The sequence below is a fragment of the Notamacropus eugenii genome, chromosome 5, assembly GCF_028372415.1.
Source record: "Notamacropus eugenii isolate mMacEug1 chromosome 5, mMacEug1.pri_v2, whole genome shotgun sequence".
Classification (NCBI taxonomy): domain Eukaryota; kingdom Metazoa; phylum Chordata; class Mammalia; order Diprotodontia; family Macropodidae; genus Notamacropus; species Notamacropus eugenii.
The window spans coordinates 324,137,724-324,159,063 of NC_092876.1; the positions used below are offsets into that span (position 1 = coordinate 324,137,724).

The 21,340-nt window shown below is 39.3% G+C and overlaps 1 protein-coding gene and 1 long non-coding RNA gene across 4 annotated transcripts in view; one reads left to right on the forward strand and one right to left on the reverse strand.

Moving 5' to 3' along the window:
- Nucleotides 1-21,340, reverse strand: part of ARHGEF4 (Rho guanine nucleotide exchange factor 4) — a 501,611-nt gene that overhangs the window by 309,244 nt on the left and 171,027 nt on the right. The gene's annotated exons all lie outside the window — the stretch shown is intronic.
- On the forward strand, nt 185-19,882 carry LOC140506359 (uncharacterized). The gene is made up of 3 exons (XR_011967897.1): nt 185-267; nt 16,114-16,219; nt 19,277-19,882. It is a non-coding gene; the product is annotated as an uncharacterized lncRNA (long non-coding RNA).

Sequence of the window (21,340 nt, forward strand, 5' to 3'; positions counted from 1 at the left end):
GGAATGGCTACATGAATTGTGATATATGAATATAATGGTATACTATTAAATAATAAGAAATAATGAATATAAGGAATTCCAAGAAGCATATAAAGATTGACAGGAACTGATATAAAGTAAAATAACAGAACAGTTACTACAGTGATGTAAACAGAAGCAGCAACAAAACTGGAGGCTGCTAAATATAAAGACTGAGACAGACTGAAGAAAGTTGAGAAAAAGTCCCTCCCTCCCTTCATTGCAGATGCAGTCACGTGCGAGACAGAGGTGAGAATGGGGTGTAATTATGGATATGAAATACTGCATTTGTGGTCAGATAGTCAATGTTAGTTAACTTTGCTAAACTTCATTTTTTTCTTTTTTCATTTTTAATCATAGGATCTTGAAAGTAGAGCTAGATGGTTCCTGAAAGGCCAACTGGTCCAATGCCCATGTTTTACAGATGAGAAACTGAGGTCCAGAGAAGTTAGGAGATTTGCCAAAGGTCACAGAATCAGCAATTCTGCCCAAGGCAGAATGTGAAGTCAGGCCCTGTGACTTCAGATGCTTTGTGCCCTTTTCCACTAATCTTTGTTGCAAGGGATGTGTCAATGCGTGTGCGTGTGTGTGTGTGTGTGTGTCCTTCGTTGCCAAAGAAGACCATGCCATCACAGAAATAATGACACGACTTGCACTTGACTTTGTTTTGAGTGAGGGAGGGCTGTGCAGGTCACCAGCCTCACTTCTCCTCCAGAGCCATCTGAATCCAGTGACCAGATATTCATCAGGATGACTGAAGATGACCCAGGATGAGGCGATTGGAGTTAAGTGACTTGCCCAAGGTCACACAGCTAATGAGTGTCAAGTGTCTGGGGTGAGATTGGAACTCAGGTCCTCCTGACTCCTGCACTAGTGCTCTATCCACTACACCACCTAGCTGCCCCTCATGAACTTGAATCAATAACAGAACACCTTGTAGAATAGGCAGCAGGGTTCAATGGGGAGCCCACATAGCAGCAACTGAGTTTATCTTTTTAAAATCTCTTTATGTTTAGTTCCTCATTTGTGTTTATCTTTTGGTTTCTTTTCACTCCAGTGTTTTAACTTCAATGCATAGGGGAGGGGGAAGAAGAAGTGTGTGTTTAGATATGAATGCGATGTAAAAGTAAAAGGTATGAAAAATAAAATGTGGATTTGAATAATATAATTATGATGATTCCAAGAACAAAGTAAAGAAACAATAGGAAATTCTCATTAAAGAAAGTGGCAATAATGAGACTACATACTAAAATTTATGGGATGCAGCTAAAGCAGATCTGAGGGGAAAATTTTTATCTGTAAATGATTCTATCAACAAAAGATAGAAGAAATAAAAATAGCTAATATCAGCTAACATTTATAAAGCACTTACTATGTGCTGAGGGCTTTACAAATATGATCTCATTTGATCCTCAAAACAACCTTGGGAGGTATGTGTTATTATCATTCACACTTTTCACAGATGAGGAAACTGAGGCAAACAGAAGTTAAGTGATTTGTCCAGGGTCACACAGCTAGTAAGTGTCCGAGGCCAGATTTGAACTAAGGTCTTCCTGAGTTTAAGCCCAGCACTCTTTTCACTGTACCACCTCCCTGCCTAATCAATGCCAAATTTATATCTAATCAGTGAATTGGCATACAACTAAAAACACTGGAACAACAATAAATCAAATACTCCATATGTGCAATGAAGTAAAAAGTTCGAAAATTAAAGATGGACAAAACAGAACACAAAAACAGAAAAACCAATGTTGAATTGATAAACAGTATTAGGAATTGGGGGCGGGATTTAATAAGATAATAAGACTTTTTTTTAAAAGAGTGATAAAAACTAAATTGTTCATATCAAAAAGGAAAAAGGAGAATTCACAAAAATTGAAGAGTAAATATAGGAAATTACAAGATACGATTTTGCCTAATTATTTATTGTCCTAAAAGGCTTAGTGCAGTTTTAAGCTATTAAAACTTTTAACTAACTGTCCTAAGACATTTAGGATACCCTGTATGTTAAAAAATTGATAACAGAGGAAATAGATGAATATTTGCAAAATGATAAAATACCCAGATTAACAAAAGGAGGACTAGGCAATTAAAAAAATTTATTTTCAGGAGAAAAAAAAAAACAGTGAATAAGTTATGAATGAAGTCCTAAGGTGGGGGGAGGGGAAGGGTTGTTGAGACAGAATCCTCTAAGACTAAATGAATTCTATTAAACATTCAAAGAATAATTAATTCCAATGTTACATAAACTGATAAATTGTTTATAATAATAGAAAAAAAAGGACCCTTCAAATCTCTAAGGTACAAATGCAGTCTTAGTAGCAAGAAGAGAAAAGCAGAGAAAAATAAAAAAGAAACTCTAGACCAATATTCCAAATGAACATTGACATAAAAATTTAAATGCAATATTTAATAATGTTTTGTAATAAAATAGACTTCAATAACATATTAGAAAAATTATATACTACGACCAGATTGGATTTATGTTAGGAATTTAGGATTGGTTCCACATAAGTAAGACTATAAATATGTCATGTTAATAATATAAATAATAAAAACCACATGATTACAGCAATAAATGCCAAAAAGGATTTTAACCAAATCCAACAAGTTTCTGCTAAAAAAAAACAACACTAGAAAGCAGAGGAATAAATGAACTTTTCCTTAATATTGTAAATAATATCTATCTAAAATTAAGAACAAACATCATGTCTAATTTTAAAAGTTAAGAGGCCTTTCCAGTGAGGTCAGAGGTGAAGTAAAATTGCCCTTTATCACTACTTTTTTTTAATGCAGTGTTAGAAATTCTCTGTCTGTAGCAATGAGAGAAAAAATGGGTGTATAATCATGGGCAAAGGGGAAATAAAACTATCCTTTTTGCAGATGAGATGATAATTTCCTTAGAAAACCCTAGAGAGTCAACTAAAAATTAATTGAAACAAACAATTCAGTAAAGTTACAGGATAAATAAATCCACAGAAATCATCAGCATTCCTGTTGGTTAACAATAAAACCTGGCAGAAAGACCTAGAAAGAGAGATTCTATTAAAAAAAAACCACTTCAGAAAATATAAAATGATTGGGAGTCTATCAATCTAGACACACTAGGAACTACAGGAATCCAATTATAAAATGCTCTTTCCAGAAATACAGAATTAGATAATTGTAGAAATAATCATTGTTAAATTTAGAATGCTACCTTAATTAATTTACTTATTAAGTGCCATAATAATCAAACTACTAAAGAACTATTTTATAGAGCTAGGGGGAAAAAATCATCTGTAAGAACAAAAGGTCCAGAATCTCAATGGTAAGACTGAACACAAATGGGAAGGAAAGAAAAAGGGGGAAGAGATGGGAGGAAAGAAGGAAAGAAGGAAGGAATAGGCATAGAAGATTCCAGAAAAGGGAGGGCTAAAGGGAACCAGGCAGAAAAAGCAGGTATTTCCTGAACAAAAATAGCCTATTGAAAGAAAGTCTAGGCTCAGAAAAGCAGATGGATTTTTGAACTAGCAAATCTTTCTGCCTCAAGGATGGACTTCTAAGGAGATAAACCAAAGCTCTTTGGAGCCAGCTCTAGTGAACAATGTGGCTAAGTTTGGGGTAGCTCCATTTTGGGTCAAAAAAATATAAAAAGTTATGAAGATGATCTTTGTTTTGTGGGTGACTGAAAGTAATTCCAAAAGACAGGCTCTAAACACATTTTCAGCAAAAAGCAAAAATAAACAAGATTATTTACACCCTCGGTGACTACTTTGAAGATAATAGAGCTTATCTAGTTGTACTGATTCTGGAACTGATCTTATTACTATATGAGGCAACTGGGTGGTACAGTAAATAGAGTGCTATATGTGAACCTGAGTGCTATATATGAAAACCTGAGTTCAAATCCTGCCTAACTACTTGTTAATGACCTTGGGCAAGTCATTTAATGTCTGTCTGACTTAGTTTCCTCATCAGTAAGATGGCAAAAATAATAGTACCTACCTCCCAGGGTTGTTTTGAGGATATAATAAGATATTTGTCATATGTTTTTCAAACCTTAAAGTGCTACATAGATTTTAGTTGCTATCACTATTTTTATTGTCACATTCCAAATACCCAAGTCCTTTCTTGTGAAAACCTCTCAAGAATTTACAAAGTCTACTAAACAGTAAAGGTTAATTACCATTTTTAGATGAGAAGTCTAAGATAACCCAATCAGGTCAGGAACTTAAAACACAGAAAAAAGAAAGCAACAGAAGGAAAGTTACAGCTCTAGGGAGAGAAGTATAGGAAAATTAAAATTCCCTTTAAATCACCTATCATTGTTCTGTCCTTTGCTGATAGATCTTACTAGTTGGCAAGTTCATCCGCCCCTCTATGGGTAAGAGAATAAAGGAGCCTGGTCCTTCTGTACCAACATTTCAGAGCAGCAGTCCTGGAATTATGGTCCTACTTTGCAAGCAACCAAACAAGTTTATCATGTCTGCTCATGTGCCTTTGTAGTTTCAAAATCAATTTTCACTGCCTGCTGGTTGCTCAAAATATATTTCTCTGCTAAATTTCTGGAACATTTTTATCTATCCAAGACTAGAAGAGTTTTTCCGTTCCTACAGATCTAACTAATTATCCCAGTCCAAATCAATCAACAAAAATACAAAATAATAATTCTATTCCAAACCTTCAAAGTCCTCTAGAATATGCCACCACCCTACCTATTCAATCCTATCTCCCACTGCTCTCCCAGAGCATAAATTAACCCAGTCAGTCTCTTCCTCATCCCAGGTCTTCCATGTGCAAGGTTCACGGTCACCTCCCTGCTTTGCTCACAATGTTCTCCTCAGCTGAAATGCTCACCCACTCTCTAATACTCCTCCAGATTTTACTCACCCAGTAGCTCAAACTCTACCTCTTCTAGAAGTCTTTCCTGACCACATTGGCCAATGGGAATCTCTTGTTCCTCCATGAACTCCTACCCTTTTGCAACACAGAATCTGGTACAGTTATCCCTTCCACATCTCAAGGAGGTTAGGAGTACAACACTCCTACAATCTGGAAAATCCGTACAAAACTTTTTGGCCCTCCACTTGTATCAGAAAAAACGCCTGATTTTTTTTCTTTTTTCTTTTGTGAGGTATTTACAGTACCTTATTGTAAAATTTGTTTGATATCATACAATACTGTACATACATTTTGTGCATTTTTGAGTTTCTAAACTTTTTCAGTGTTGTCTGCTAGCCTTCATGTGATATCTGCAGCTTTCACAAAACTCCTCCCAAATTCCCATTTAACTTCTTATGCTGACCCACAATACAGTAAAACCTTGATGGGGAAAGTTGAGATGTGGAAGGGATAACTATACTTTAATTAGATCCCATTTTCCCCCCTCTTGTACAGACATTTTACATGCTAGTCCTGTCTCCCCAACTAGCTTGAAGTTCCTTGACTGTGTTGTGCCCTCCTTAGTCTATTGCACAAAATTATCTGTTCACATAATGAATAGGAAATAACTTGTGAATTAAATGAATACATATCTTTTAGAAAAAAATGTTGGAAGCCTATTGTATCCATTTAACAGGCCATTCAAACCCCACAGGTGCTTTCCCTTCTCAGAAGCTTTTTTCCAACACCAAAGTTGGCACAAACTTCTCCTTCAAAAGTCTTTTTTTTTCCATTTCACTGATTCATTACGGGCCCCTCACTTCAACACTTGATGACCTCTTGTTGCTATAGGAACCAACAGTGATATCTAAAACACACCATGATATCAACATTTTGAGGCTGAAGAAGGCTCAGCCAGCTTGGTAGGAGAACGTAGGAATGCTTATCTTGCTGGGTATATACATTCAAATATTTTCTGAATCTAAATGAATAATATCCTCTCCTTTCAGTTCCTGGAATTTCATATTTTAGAAGGCCTATGTGAATTTCTTCTCAGGATTTACAGGAAGAGTTTAGATTAGACTATTCCAGACAAACGAACTAGAAGAAGGCTCTCTAACATACTGTTCTGTACCTTCCTCACCTGTTCCCTGAGGTCCAAAATTCATTTTACAGAGAAAATACTTTCTACTCCACTATTAGAGAAAAGGTTTAGAAAGAAAATACTCTGTGGAAGAAGAAACATACTGGCATGTTCATAGATAATATCCTGAGAGAAGGCACTAATAAGTAAAAGGAAGAGAAGACAAGGACAGGGGATAGATTAGTAGGGGAATAGTCACTGAGAACAGGAAAGGATGAGGAAGGACTAGATAGGGATGCACTCTGCTAATCTGTCATATAGTTTAATCACAGGATTGAGGAAATGGATCGCATATGGAACTATAAAGTTCAAAGAGATCTTGGAGAGACCAAATTCAAATCTTTCATTTTAAAGATGTGGAAACTAAGACCCAGAGAGGTCATTTGAATTGACCAAGATCACACAGTAAGTACCAGAGTCAAGATTTGAATCAAGGTCTTCTTACTCTAAATCCAATGCTCTTTCCCTGGAGTGCTGGCTCTCCATATCTACTTATGCATTTCCAAAGGCTTTAGAGCTAGGTGTCTTATCCTGGGAGTGACACTGACAACTCTAGAAAAGATAAACATTTGGTGAAAAAAAATTTCCCCATGCATATAGTAGTTTTATCTATGTGTAATCCCTATTCAAGGCTCTTTGACATAAGACACTTTGCTTACTGGTGGAGATGAATACCCAGTCTTGTATGAGGAACAGGGCAGAGTTGATGAGAAGAGAAAGAATTCTAGCCTTTGCTAAATCCCTTTCAGGACTCTTTAAAAGAAGGTCCCCTTCCAGTCCTCCTTCAGAACTCCTCAAAGTTAGTCCTCATTTTGGGACTGGTTAAGCTTCAAGTTTTCTTTAAGTATCAATATGGCTTCCAACTTTGAAAGAGAAGATGGAAGAGGCCAACTCCACTTCAGATTGCTTCTGAAGGAAAAGACTCTGCAATGACATGAGAGGAAATGGCAGTCTCCATCATGTCCCTGCTCATAGCTTGCTATTCTAGAGACTTCAGAGAGTTTCCCCTTAGCTGATATCAGGGCAGTCTTTCTTGGTTGAGTTGAATAATTATCTCACTTCCAATGGGACGGCTCTTTCACCCTCTGTTGTCTGGTATACATTCTCCTATCAGCTTCTCTGATTTCTGTTTTGATATAATTTAGAAAAATGGGCTTCTTTGCTATTTGCTATATTATTTCAGTATGGAATTGATATTGGGTGAGGGATTAAGCCTTGGATGTAGATCTTGGGACCTCTTCTTTTGACCTAAATGACAAAGTGATCCAAAGTTAGGCAGAACCCAATCATATCTCCTGGACAAATGATATAGGGGGCAGATAGACATACTTCTTGCCTGGTATCCTCTCTGTGAGGAGGGTGGAGTGGTAAGCCTCCAGCCCAACTTCCTCCTTCCCCTTTTGGGAGAAATAAAAGTCTCCATTGGAGAAGGGTCAGGGTAGAAGAAGTTAGAGGGGTCTATTTTACCTTCAAGCCAAGTCAATGACAACATCCTAGCCACACAAGGAGCCTCACTACACATGTGGAGCCCTCTTCCTTACATATGCATTTATAGCTATATGTATAGCTACAGATACATAGAAGCAGAGAATCATTATATGTTAGAAACTGAAAGGACTTTACAGATTTCTACCCATACACCCACCCACCACACAAATAAGAAGAGGAAAAGGTTCCAGGTTAAGGCAGAAGCCTGTCTGTGCAGCCAGGAGTGAAAAGGGTTTACATCTCTGGGTCCTAATCCATATATCTCTAGATCCCTATAAAACACCATCAGTTTTCTAGGCACTGGGATTGACAGAGACCTAGATGTGAGTTATAGAATATAGAATATAGAATAGTTCTTAAGTTCCTAATTATCTTGAGACTGAAACAGAACATGTATGTGTGTATGAGTGTGTGTGTGTGTGTGTGTGTGTGTGTGTGTGTTGGAGCAGAAGGTCAGGACTGCTGATGAGCAGACAGAATCACAGGGAGACTGTGTATAGAAACATGTCTTTCAGGTACAGAAAGACAAAGACTGGGGTCCTGAAACTCACTTTCCATCGCTTCAAAATTTTGCACAGGGTTTCAGATTTCCAGGAGTTATGGGATGTCCATAGATTTCCTTCTTAAAGAATCTCGATAGCAGGTCTCATTCTCTACTTCACATCTGTGGCTTCAGGCAAGAATAGGCCTTTCTTCCTGCCAAACTTTTTGACCTGAGCAACATTCTGTCTCTTTAAATAATATCTAAACCTCAGGAGCCTGTCTGCTTAGAATGAACTATAATTCTAGCCCTAGACTTTATAGGGGCCTTATGGATGATCTGTTGGTCTGATGCAACATAACCTCCAGGAGCTCAGAGGCACCCATCTGAAGCCAGCTCTCCTGTCTTCCTCCTCCATTTCTTCAAAAGGCAAGGAATGAATAGGAATTTCAAAGTCAATTTCCAGGAAAAGAGGGAGGAGAACAATGTCAAGGTGGAAGAAATTCAAGGTATTAGAGAGTGGAGGATGAGGGACTGAAGCCATTGCTGGTCTAAACTCCTCCCTGTGAGAGGGTGGGAAGGGAAGAGGAAAGAAGGAGGAAAAGCCATATAGGAATGAGCAGACGCTGGACAGAGAGGATGGCCAGATAATGAAATATTAGTACTAGTACTGGCAATCATAATAATAATGCCTTCACTCTACATTTGGATAGCACTTATAACATTTCAAATGCTTACTTTCAAATATATTGTCTCATTTTTTCCACTCAATAACTCTGTGATTAGAGTTGAAACTGAGGCCCAGAAAGGTTAAAGTCTTCTGAATGTAGGGGGTAGCGTAATGCTATTCATATGAGCGCATTCATGGCTCTGGATTCTATGAAGTAAGTGCTAAGAAGGTCTGGGACCCAGGAGCCTATATCACCATTAACCCTCCAATCCCCAGTTCAACCCCCTAGCTATCTCCCTGAGCCATCAAGCAAATGTCCGAAGTCCACTGGGGGTAACCCTTGGAAAGACATGCACATGAATTTGATTTTGATCCTGTTAGCAACATAAAACCATTGTGGATTCCATAGCAACGGAGTGACAAGATAAACTGATTGTTGTTTTAGGAAAATGAATCACAGAGGGATCACAAATCCACCTGCATCACATTCCAAGTCTTTTCCTCCCCCTTACAGACACCATCGTGACTGCCAGCTTAAAGCCAGAACTAATTGTCCATAAAACCCAGTGCTTGTCTCTCTGTTCTCCCAGGGCTGAACCACAATGTCAACATTCAGGCAGAAAAATCTGGAAAAGGCTCAGGAATAACAGAGAATATTTACCAAACAATGAGGCATCTTAGAAATTAATCCATCAGTCAAGTCGCCTGAAAGAAAGCCCAGCTTATTTACTAGGTGCTCAGATGTTAATCAAAAGTACATTACCATATTAGCCAATAATCCCAACTATACCAGGCAGAATAATGAGCTCATTAAGAGAGCATTCTGAGCCCTCCACACACTAGGCCACATGAAGCCACTGAGTCAACACCCGCTTCAGCATGCCCAACTTTACTACCAGCAGAAAAACAGATAGACATTTGTTCCTGAACTCTTAAGACACACACAGAAGGAAATGTAGGCTCCTCCTTTTGATTCCTATGAACCTCTTCTGGGCTGGGGATCCTTTATAGAGAGAGTCACAACACAGAATCTCTACCAGATTCTCAGCTGAAGCATGTTTTCAGGGTTGACAGGAGTAGCTCTTGCCTTGTAAAAGCAGACCCTCTCTGAAAGGAAGTGTTCCACTGAAAGGCAATGGGAAATCACAGAAGAAACTTGGTGGTGGAGGTGTGTGGGGAGAAAACAACACAGAGGGGGAAGGAATGGTAAGAGAAGGAATCCCTGGAGGAATTGTCATACACTAGTGAAAAGAGGATTGGGCTAGGAGTAAAGACTTCTGGGTCTTAGTTCTGGTTCTGCCACTAAAACTGGGCAAGTGACCTTAGTTGTCTGGGCCTCAGTTTCCTTCACCGTACAATTTCTTTTATTTTTCTTTCAGCTTTAACTTTTTTTTGATCTACCATTTAAGTAAAAAAAAAAAAAATCCACACAACCAAAGCATAACTATAGTACCCACCCCTTTTATGCCACTGCAAGGCTGCCTACTAGCTACATGTGATCTGAAGCCCCCACACATCCATATTTCTATAGCATTGGAAATATCTTCATTACAAACTCATTCCTTTGAGTAAAGACAATTCCCTCTCCAGGCTCCTCTTCTAAAATAGCAAATCTCTTTGGAAGAGTTCCTAATAACCTCAGTGTAAATAAGTTATCAGTTAGGAATACTAGAGCCTCAGCTCTAAAAAAATATGAGTTACTATCTCCGACTCCTCCCCAGCACTCAGCTCTGCTCCAACCAAGTGGGTTTCACCATTCCCTGAATACTCCTTGAGATTTCTTGGTTCTGTGCCTTTACCTATGCTATTCCCCACAGTAGAAACAACATAAGAGGTTTAGGAATTCAGTTTAGGGCTAGATTTTCTTCTTTCCTCCCTTTTCCCACAAAGAGAGGGGGCTATCACCACAGCTTAGGAGGGCTGCTCTCCTCACACAGGACTAAGGCTATACAGGAACCAATGGTTTCTGGAGAACCTAAATGGGTGATGTATGGTGAGTTGTTTGCCTCTGTTTCCTTTTCTCTAAATAAAATTAGAGGATGGTACTAAATGATCTTCACTGGCCATTCTACTGCTAACATTCTATGACCATAGTCCCAGGTCAGTTACTCAGCATCTTTAGCTTAGACTATTTCAGTAGCCTCTTAACTGGCCTCCTACTCATCTCTCTCCTCTCCAATCTATATTTTAGTCGAAAAGTTGATTTTCCTAAAGCAAAGCTCTGGTCATATCACTCTCCTGATCAGTAAATTCCAGTGGCTCCCTATTTGGACTAAGGTCAAATACAGACTCCTTTGTTTGGAATTTAAAGTCCTGGCTTTAACATACTTCAAGCTTATTATTCATTACTCCCCTTCTCAAACTCTATTTCCCTTTCAGCTTTAACGTTTTTTGTAATCTATGATTTAAACAACAACAACAAAAAAGATCAACGCAACAAAAGCATAGCTATAGTACCCACTCCTTACATACCACTGCAAGACTGATCTGCAAGGTGATCTGAAGCCACCTTCTCCCACCACATTCATATTTCTACAGCATCTGAAATATCTTCATTCCAAATTCGCTGCTTTAGGTAGACAGTTCCCTTTCGGGGCTCCTCTTCCAAAATCCCTTTGGAAGAATCCCTAATAACCTCAGTGTAAATAAATTATCAGCCAGGAATATTTTGGTGTAGACAGACATGTCTTCTTGATATTCCTCATGCACCATCCGTCATTTCTGTGACTTTGCACAGATTGTCCCCCATGCCTGGAATGCACCCCCCCCCACCTCAATTCTGCCTCTTAGGCTATTTAGTTGCTGTCAAAAATCATCTCCTAATCCTGATGCCTTTCCTGATATTCCCAGCTCCTAGTGCCTCCCTCCAACAAAATTACCTTGTTGTATTTACTTATATATGCACATGTTCTTTCCCCTTATAGAATGAGGGCAGGGATGATTTCATTTTGGTATTTCTATCCCCAACACTTTTTGAGGGGTGTGGGACTGGACTTAGGACTTCATTGCAAGTGTGTGGAGAACCTTCTAATAAGGAATTCTCCCTACCAATGAAGATGAGAGATTCTCTCAGCAAAGTAAAGTCTAAGGAAGACCTAAAAGAGCCTGAGGAACTGAGAAGTTAAGTGGTTTGCCCAAGACCGAATGATTACTTTGTCAGGACTTGAACCCCCAGATTTTCTGACTCCAAGTCCACTACTCTCTGCAATACCGTCTGGCATTTAGAAGGCACTTAATAAGTGCCTGTTGACTGAATGGAGAATTGATTAATTATGCATCTAAGGTATTACTTTTCACCTTGACAAAAAGGACTCAGTACAAGATGAGATTATAGGGTTTGTAGGATATGGGAGATGGAGAAAGGAGAGAGGAAAAAAGAGATCAGAGGAAAAAAGGAGTAATAGAAGAAGGGGGAGAGAAAAAAGGGACCTTGCAAAGGAAGATAACAAAATTTCCAATATTTTTCAGAGCTGACCTGTCTTTCCAACCTGTTACTTTGTCCATGGATTCACTTTTGTGAACATTCTCAGTCTCTTAACAACACAACATAATGGGCAAAATTCTGACCTTTGTTATTGAAACCCACAGTCACAGAGCTCTTATGTATCAATGACAAGACTTGAAGCCAAGTCTTTCTGGCTTCAAATCCAAAACTCTATCCGTGAGGTCAGTTTGTCTCACTTCTGGGAAACTGACTGGTCTTGATCCAGTTGGAGGAAGGAATTCTCACACCAGTAAAATCAGAGGTCTTGGACATGGCTTAAACCAACTTCATCTCTCCATCATGGATTCTCTACTCCATCCAAACCAGGGTAAGTAAAGCCCTACACCTAGTTAGCAGCAAAGACAAAGATCTTAACACAGTTAAGTGTGGCTACGGACAGAGGAATAGACCCTCTTTCAACAACCTTACTAAACTCATTGAGTAGTTGCAAGGAAAATGCTTTGTAAACCTTTGTAAGGTGTTATATAAATGTGAGTTACTATCTCTGACTACTCCCCAGCACTCAGCTCTGCTCCAGCCAAGCTGGTTTCATCATTCCCTGAATATTCTTTGAGAGTTCCTGGTTCTCTGCTTTTGCCTATGTTATTCCCCAGTTACAATAGAAACAAAGGAAGAGGCTTAGAATTTAATGCAGGGCTAGATTTTTTTTTCTCTCCTTCTTTCCCCACCAAGAGAGCAGAGGATGTTCATCACCACAGCTTAGGAGGGCTGCTCTCCTTTCAGCCTGGGCTAGGCCTATCCATGGGCCAATGGATTCAGAAGGACCCGAAATGAAATTCTGTCCCAGACTATTCAATGGTAGTTGAATAGCAATGAACAGAATACCAGACATCTTAAGTCATGTGACCCTGGAAAGTCATGTAACATCTCTCAGATTCAGTTTCTTCATCTGTGAAGTGGAGATAATAATGGCATCTAGCCCCCAGGGTCCTTGTGAGGATCAAGGGAGATCAAAATGTTTTGCAAACCTTTAAAGTTGTATGTAATGATAGCTGTTTTCTTTATTATCCTCTGTACTTCTCAATTGCCACAGATCCGGCACTGACGAAATTACCACCACCACCCCAAACACATGCGTTCTCACACAGACACACACACACAGACACACACATACAGACACACACACGGACACACACACAGACACACACATACCTCAGATCGATTTTATTGAAAGGATCTTTGTCGTTCCCAGATCTGTTGAGTTATTCCTTGCTATCTGTATCTGCACTCATTATTTGAATTGCAGAATAAGAGAATCTCCAAATTCTGAGGTTATCTTATCTAACCGCTCTGTCTAACCAGGAGCTCCCTCTACTACATGCCAAAAACCAGTGATCATCCAGCCGTTCCTTCAAGACTCTAATGATGGGGAATTTGCTACCTGCCAAAAAAAATCAAATCCATTTTTGGACAGCCCTACCTGTTAGAAGGGCAGCTAAGTGGTACAGCGGATACAGTGCTTGGTCTGGAGTCAGGAAGACCTGAGTTCAAATCCAGTCTCAGACATTTACTAGTTATATGACCCTCAGCAAGTCACAATCTCTGTTCACCTCAGTTTTCTCATTTGTAAAATGAGCTAGAGAAGGAAACGGCAAACCACCCTAACATCTTTGCCAAGAAAATCCAAAAAGGAGTCATGAAGAGTCAAACACGAAAAATGACTGAATGAAAACAATTGTTAGGAAGCTCTTCTTTACCTGGAAGCATTGAATCAAAGGATTCCACCTGGAAAGAACATTGGATATCATATTATTCCACCTTCTCATTTTTTATCAGGTCTAACTGTCTCTCCTTTTCGGCTTCAAAGGAACCTGAGTTTTAACATTCAGCCTCTGACACTTCACCTGTGTGGCACTGAGCAAGCCAGTAAATCCCCATCAGACTTCTTAGGTCCCTTCTAGATCTGCATCTGTGATCTTGTCCTCTCTCCACCAATCCTCATACAGCACGATGCTGAGGTGCTTCATCAACTTTAGCATGTAGTATGCTGACTAGAACAAATCTCATTCTTCCCATTTTCTAAATGAAATAATTGAGGCTTGGAGAGGTAAAGCTGATAAAAATAACTTACCTTCATCTAGAGCTTTAAAATTTAAGAAGTGATATGCTGTTTCATTTGATTGTCATGCATTCTTAACCTACCGCATGATAGAACAGAAAGGTTGAATAACCTGCCCAAGATCATATGTCTAGTAAATGGCAGAACCAACGAAGAGAATCTTTGCTAATCTAAATGAATTTTGAATGGTAGATTTCAAACTGTGTTATTTTTTATAAAAATTGCATTTATTTTGACTTTAACAAACACTAAATTAAATGGATATACATAACAGACAAGAGAAAGACAATTGTACTTAAAAGTGGAGATCTTTCTTACGTATAGCTTGCTTTTCTTTGAAGTGTATACACTCACCCTGTAGCTTTCAAAGCTATCCTGCTTGTCTGTGCTTCTTTCTGGTTTCAAACAATGTTATAAAGTAAAAATTTTCCCAATCTGAAGAAAGATAATAGGAGTGGGACCACGATATGAACAAGCTCAATCTACATGGTTATAGGATTTAAATTGGAAGGGACATCAAAGATTATCATCACAGAAAAATAGAATTAAGGTCAAGGAAGTTAAGATGGTTTTAAGACAGACAAGTTATCTTATTCCTCCAGACCCCAAATCTCTCTATCTGTCCACAAACTCCCCAAGTCTGGTAGACTCTATCTTTCCTTCCACTATACTTTGCATAAGACTGGACACATATGGACTGTTCATTATAGACTTACTGAGTGAAAAAAATTAATTTGTGAGTGAATGGAATGGGCTGTCCTAAGCAGAGAGAAGGCCAGCACTCTGGGGAAGGGAAACTAATGACATTCTCTACATTTTCACTATGGACAGGCAGTATGGTACAGTGAATTGGGGGTGAAGGGGAAAGCATCGTATTTGGAGTCAGAGAACTTGGTTTGAATTCCAGTTGTGCCACTGTCTCACATTGCGCAAGCTACAACCTCTCTGGGTCTTGGTTTCCTCATTTGTAAAATGAAAGAGTTAGACAAAATGACCCCTAAGGTACTCTCTACCTCTAAATCTATAATTCTATGATTGTATGGTGTTTTCTGTGGTTTCCAGAGCTGAGACTCTATTTGAGAAACCCACCGTGGGCTGGGTTCCCAGATCCAGAACCCACCCACCCTAAGAAAGCACAATACTTAACCCCACCCTGCAGCTGTTCCTTAAAAACTTCTCTCCCACTAATGGTATTCAGCTGGGGGCAAGTTGAAGCCTGCTGGCCTATCATTCCTGGGACCAGCAGCTTTCTCATAATCATGCTCTGGTCCTGAACACCCAAAGAGTTGTGACTCATTGTCCCCAGACACTGTTTTGTTTTTTAAATTCCTAAATGACTATCCTGATAAAAAAAAAACCAAACAACTAATACATATTTCAGTAAAACAATTGAGTATGAATATGAAATGTCACATTCAGGACATGTTTACTTTTATATAACAATAGTGTTCAGAGCATTTTTGCATTAATACTTTGGTGATACCTCTGGACGGGAGGTAGATTAAGTGTTACATGCCACATTCCTTCCCTCTGGTCCTCCTTCCGGAATATAACTGGTGGCAGACCCTAGGGACAGAATTCTTGTAGTAGAAACAGCACTGGCTTCGTAGAAGGCCTGAGTTCTAGTCCTGTTCAAGTCATAGACATATAGTCAGAATTACAAGGGACCTTAGGATTAAGTTTATCATCCCCTTCATTTCATAGATGAGAATATAAAGGCTGAGAAAGGTGAAGATGAGCTTCCCAAAGTCACACAGGCTGTGTCAGGGATTTGAACCCAGGTTCTCTGGATCTAGCACTCTATGGATATAATTTTCAGTCCAGTGACTGGCTCACAAAATCAAACTATTTCCTCCTCATTTTCACTGCTTTTGGTTTTTTTCAGGGTCTCAGAAAGTTTCCTGGTGAATGGAGCCTGCTTGGACTGCCATCTTGTGGTACAGAATGTAAAACTGGAACAAAGACTGCCAGATCTGGGAAGGCCCTGAAAGGTTGTCTAATCCAACCATTTCAATGTAGAGATGAAGGAACTAAGTCCCAGAGAAGGGAAATTCATAAAGTGTTTCTACGTTAAAATTTTACTTAGCTCCCCTATACCTATAGAATGGGCTAGCCTTAAACATGAGAGGAATGGTCTCATATACTGTGATTAAAGCTCCTTCTCTTTCCAGGGGGAAACAGTATTAGAAAAAAATAAAACTCTTTCACTGACCTGTATGTGTATTCAAAATTACATTCATTTCTCTAGGTTAAAGCATCATGTCCTGGGAGGGTCACACACTAAGCTTTTAGTCACCATTTACACTTTAGTGTGAATTGGTTTGACAAGGCCCTTGAAAAGTGCAAGCGAAAAACAGGTTTTACAAAGAAGGCAGAGCTGGACAGCTCAGAGGAGGAGAAACTGTATACCGAATGATGAGTTGGGGAGCGAGTGAGGCAAGGGTTTTGTTTAGACCTGTGATTTCATCAGGGTAGTGAAGTAGAGACTCCTTGGTATGGAAACTCCTGTCACCAGTGCAGATGGCCAACTTCTTTATAACTAAGGCTCAGAAACAGAGTTGGAAAGGAAAATCAGAGGCTATTCAGCCCAACACCCTCACATTACAGATAAGGAAAAAGGACCTTTAAGTGACATGCACAGGGTTATAGGTAGTATCAAAAGTAGAATTTAAACAATTCTTCTGACTATAAATCAATACCCTTTCTATTGTACTACAACTTACTGTTTCAGATGGTTTCCTGGGGACACTGAGAAGTTAAATGTTCTCCCTAGGGTCATACAGTTTATACACACATACACACATACACACATACACACACACACACACACACACACACACACACACACAGATGTGCTTAGGGAACAGCTAGGTGGCACAGTGGATAGAGTACCAGCCCTGGAGTCAGAAGGATCTGAGTTCAAATCTGGCTTCAGACACTTGATACTAGCTGTGTCACCTTGGGCAAGTCACTTAACCCTCATTGCCTCAGGAAGAAGGAGGAAAAAGGAAGAAGTACTTAAGCCCAGGTCTTCCTAACTCCAAGGCTAAATTTCAACTACTAATTACCTACCCTGCCCCCTTAAGTCAACCCTGCCAAGCTGCTTGAATTCTAAACTTGCAAAAGAAAATCTGGGAATGAGCCATGTGTTTGAGACAGATGTTCACAGGAAGATGATGAATGTGACGCAATTTACAAACTAAAGACAGAAAACCCACAAAACCCCTCATAAGCTTCCTGGGCATCTTCTCTATTTGCTAGAATGAGATCACGTGTGTCCAACCAAGTCCTGAAGTCCATTAGCCCACAAGATCTTCCCCGTTTCCATTTGGAAAGAGCACTAGCCTGGGAAGTAGGAGACTTGATTTCTCGCTGGGCAACAGCTTGAGAAAGTCACTTCCCTGGAATTCAATTTCATCATCTATAAAATGGGGGGCACTGGACTGGATTAGAGGTTTTTATCCTGGATTTACAAACACTAAAAGCAGTCCCATGGATATTGTAGGGAGCCTGTGTACTTAGATCACCTAATTACAGAAGAAAAATAGCCAACTTTTGCCTATTATTTTTTTCATTTCATCACCACAACAACTCTGTTAGGTGGGTGCTATTATTAGCCCCATTTTGCAGATAAAGAAATTGTGGTTGAAAGAGTGAATTGTTGAGGGCCACACAGCTAAGAACCATTTGAGGTAGGATTAAGAATCAGGACTTCCTGACTCCAAGGCCAGTGTTCTACCTACTACACCCCCTAGCTGTCTTATATATCCAGCTTCACTAACCTTTTGTTTCCTGGGAAATCCTATGGATTTTATTTTCTACATTTAAAAACAATATTCTGAGAAGTCATCCATAAACTTCACCAGTGGCATAGAGGTCCCTGACATAAAACAGGTTAAGAAACCTTGGATCAAATGATCTCCGAAGACCTTTCTAGCTCTGGCCCAATGATAATCTATGATTCAAATGATATTCAAAACATGCTCATCTAATCCTTGAAGGGGCAGCAAAGTAGCACAGTGGAAAGAATTCTGGGCCTGGAGTCAGGAAGATTCATCTTCGTTGGTTCAAATCTGACCTCAGACACTTAGTAGTTGTATCACTCTGGGCAAGCCACTAAAGTCTATAGGTCTCAGTTTCCTCATCTGCAAAATGAGCTGGAGAAGGAAATGGCAAACCACTTCAGTGTCTTTGCCAATAAAATCCTAAAATGGGGCCCCTAAGATAGAAACACAACTGAAAACAACTGAACAAATACTGAAGGTATAACCAGTCCATGACCAGCAGAGGGAGACCTTGAATACATAATATTTCTTTTTACTGAGGGGTGGCTTGCTTAATTAGACATCTTAGGGAGGAAACTGGGGGTGATTTTTCAGGAAATCTAGGCTTAACTCCAGGGCACTATAACCTGGGTAAGCTGCCAAACACCCAAAGGGAGAATCACCTTGCTGTTCATTAGAGAATGGAAATAAATACCCAGGAGTTAAAAATGTTTTTCTTGGAATCAAGCAGCTTCAATGATCATTAAGCCTATACCTCTGCCTCTGTACAAAAACATTCAAAACTTCCTTGGTCAAAAGAGTATCTATTTTATTTTGAGTTATCCAGAAAGTGGATTTATTTATTTATTCAGGCTTCTTTGATATGCCTGCTAAAGTTTTCTCTGTCAAGGAAAGCCTTCCATGAGATACTAGAAACAACTTTGGGTTTGGACTCAAAGCATCTAAGTTCAATCCATTAATTAAGTTCAGTCAAATCAACAAAGATTTATTAAGAGTTTATTCCACTGCGCTAAAGCCGGGCTACAAACAGAAGCAAAAGATAGTGCCCGTCCTTGGAATGCTTACATTCTAATGGGGGAAATCAATCAACAAGCATTTATCACATTCCCAGCTCTATGCCAGCACTGGGGATTTGAAGACAAAATTGAAAGTCCCTTCCCTCAAGGAGTTTATATTCTAACAAGGGAGACCAGAATCACAAAATCAAATCCTAGCTCTGTTTACTACTTCTGTAACCTTGGGTAAATCACTTTTCTTCTCTAGGTCTCAGTTTCCTCATCTGTAAAATGAAGACATTGGACTAGATAATCTGGAAACCATCTCTTCTAGCTCCAAGTCTATGAATCTATGGTATACAATGTATTTCAAGCAGCAAGGTAAAGATGTGAGCCTCCTTTTTGCTGTGTTTGGAGCTAAGGATCAGCACCGAACTGTATCACAGAGTAAAATCTATCATGTCGTAGCATTTCCCTTCCCCTGTCCTGTCCTGTCCTGACAGAGAAGGCTTGGGCACAGCAATGCCAGAGGGGACCCGGGCAGCCAGGGGACAATGTGGGGGAAATGAAAAGGCAGGGAGGCCATTAAAGGGAAACTAGACAAGCCTCAGCTATGTCTTGATTTTACTGAGAACTGGTTCTAGACAACTCAGCTTTGCCTTCTCTGTGAAAGTGACCAGAATACATAACCTGGCAATGTCATGTATTAGGAAACTGGACCTGGAGTCTGGAGACTTGTATTCCCACTTCCAGATTTACTATTTGGTTGTTATAGAGCCCTCACTTCTATGAGCCTCAGTTTCCTCATCTGTTAATGGTGGCTACCTCCAAAAGCCGATAAGCAAGAATTTATTAAATATATTTATTCATTAAATCCATTATTTATTTATATAATTATTATTTATTAAATGTCCTCTATGTGCCAGAAACTGTACCATGTTTCATAGTGTTTGGAGGAAAGAGGTTTTCTGCGAGCTCTAAATCAATATTCACATGTGAGTGATTCATATTTTGTTCCTCTTGCTACACTGATATTTGGCACTCCCTACATTTGGGGAGGAGCATGGGAATGAAATTGGTCTTAGAAATGAATGGACTTGGTACATGAACCTCACCCACTGTGACTCTTGTAGCCCAGGAAAGAATTCTTCATTTCCTGGTTTCCCAATACTTACTATTCTTGATTGCTAGAAGCTTCAAACTACTAGAAAAAGCAGCAGGACTTTAAGAGGGTGGCACAGGATGCCATTAAGTGATAGATTAATGAATGAGTCTTGGGTGGGCTTTTAAACCTGAATTTCCATTTGTAGTTTAAGTGGAGGCAGAGGGATGGGTTAAGGGTTCTCTCCAGTTCTAGGTTTGCTTCCTTGTAGTCATTCCTCCAGTGTTCCCAGGATAAATGGGCAAAGACAATGGAATATGGGGATAGTCACTTTTGTAGTGGTTGCAGAAAGATAGATACCCTAATGCATTGTAGGTGGAGCTGTGAATTGGTACAACCATTCTAGAAAGCAATGTGGAATTATGCAAATAAAGTAAGTAAAGTATCTATACCCTATGAACCAGAGTTCCCACTGATAAACACAAGACTCCAGTGAGGTCATTGACAAAAACCAAGACTTCATACATGCCAAAATATCTATAGCAGCACTGTTGTGTTAGCAAGGAACTAGAAGCAAAATATAGACCTATTGATTGGGGAATGACTAAACAATTTATGGTACATGATGAATGGAATGGAATTTTATTGTGCTATAAGAAACTGAACTTGGTTAATGCAGAGAAGCATGAAAGACTTACATGAACTGATGAAATAAACAGAGATGATAAAGCAAAGTATGCACTGACTGCGATAATGCAAATGAAATGAACAAGACAAAACTGAATGGTGGGAAATTTCAAAGAACAATTTTGACCCCGATAAAAAAGAGATTTCCCTCTGCTGCTTTGCAGAAGTCCAAGGATATGGAATATTGCATGTAATATCTAATTTTTTCAATGGTTTGATTGGTTTTGCCTGATTTCTTTTTGCTTTTCTTTCTTTTTTACTTGAGAAAAAAAAATTTTGGTTATAAAGGATGGTTCTCTGAGAGTGGAGGGAGGTGGAGGTGATGGAACCCTGCAATTTCAATAAGAATATTTTTGCCAGGGTCATATTGTTAGTATGAGTCAGAGGAAAGGCCTATCTCAAGTCTTTCTGAATCTGAGGTCAGGCTGCTATGCCTTATGGTCTCTCTATAAACCTTAGAATACAATAATTATTCAAAGAAAATTACATTACAAGATCTTTTCTCTGCCTTTTGAAATCTGCCTTCCAGCTTCATCACTGTTT